Below are 1,359 nucleotides of genomic sequence, written 5' to 3'. Positions count from 1 at the left end.
ACACACACACACACACACACACACACACACACACACACACACACACACACACACACACACACACACACAGTGTTTTAACCTTTTGTGACCATAGGTTTTTTTTTTACAATGGGTGTTTGTTTAAACTGTGTGTAACAGAATAAAAGGCTGCAGGGGAAGATGGTTCTTTGAAGTGGTCTGACACAGAGGGCAGAGGGGCTGCTCTGAGATCCTTCCCTTGCTTATAGCATGTGAAAACCGGTTGAGCTGTTCGTCTTGCTTTGTTAATTGGAATAAGATTCTAAACCAGCGGGGCCTGTGGAAACGCAGACGCAACAGAATACTTGGCTTGACTTTGACTCTTTGTCAGCATGGCTACAGTGGTCAAGTAAAACCTGGAATGTTTTCTGTTTTCCATGACTAGTGATGAATAGTGCTAGCTTTTAGGAGGGCATTTAAAAAAATTTTTTTGTTAAACTATCAAACTATTTTTTTCCTATTTGGATACCAGGACCTCTACACACATTACTATGATTTGATAATAACTGTGACTTATACAGACTAAACAGAGTATCAGTACACTTGGAAGCTCTCAGTAATTAGTAATTTGTTCCCACATGATCTTAAAAAAATAAAAAAATCATAAGCAGACTTAGTTTTGAGTCAAAGCCATGTTGAATATTGGTTTGAAGTGGAAAATGTCCTGTGTTATAATTTAATTTAATTAATTAATTTATTTATTATGGTGCTTGACCCCATTTATCCACCACATGCAATGGGACTCATTGTGGCATCATCTCATTTTGCAGTTGGCTTTACTTTCTTTCCCATGTCATAATTACTTCGTCCACTAGAGTGCAGTGCTACACTATAGTTGGACTGCATGTCCTACCAAACTGCTGCACTATCTAGTCATGCTTTAATAGGGGAAAAGGTCCCTTGCATGATGTAGTTTTCATATTTGAATTGTGTTTGGCTTCTGGACTCATATCTTTTTGTTTGTGAAGTTTTGAGGTATGAAATTACTTTATTTGCTGTAGTTAATCATCTGTTTTCTCAAAAGAAAACACTTGGTGGGACTTCTTGAACAGAGACAAAGCTGTAGCATCGATAACAAGGGCAGATAAAATACTGAGACAAAAAGACTTCAGGATAAGGGGAACCCCCCACTCATGGCACACCTATGTGCCATGAGTGGGGTTTCCCTCACATAGTCTTCAAATTGACAAATTGTCAATCCATCCTACGATTCAATTTTATATATACATGTACATGTTTTAGAATATTAAATACTGTATGTTTGGTTTAAATTTATCAATGGTATTTATAGAAACATAGAGGGGTTCAGGTAAGGACCGAGAGGGAGGGTGTTTGGTGGGG

The sequence above is a fragment of the Pundamilia nyererei genome, unplaced genomic scaffold, assembly GCF_000239375.1.
Source record: "Pundamilia nyererei isolate P.nyererei 1_Seehausen unplaced genomic scaffold, PunNye1.0 scaffold00059, whole genome shotgun sequence".
In the NCBI taxonomy this organism is placed as follows: Eukaryota; Metazoa; Chordata; class Actinopteri; order Cichliformes; family Cichlidae; genus Pundamilia; species Pundamilia nyererei.
The sequence above is the reverse complement of the archived record's forward strand: the minus strand, read 5'-3'. Positions refer to the sequence as shown.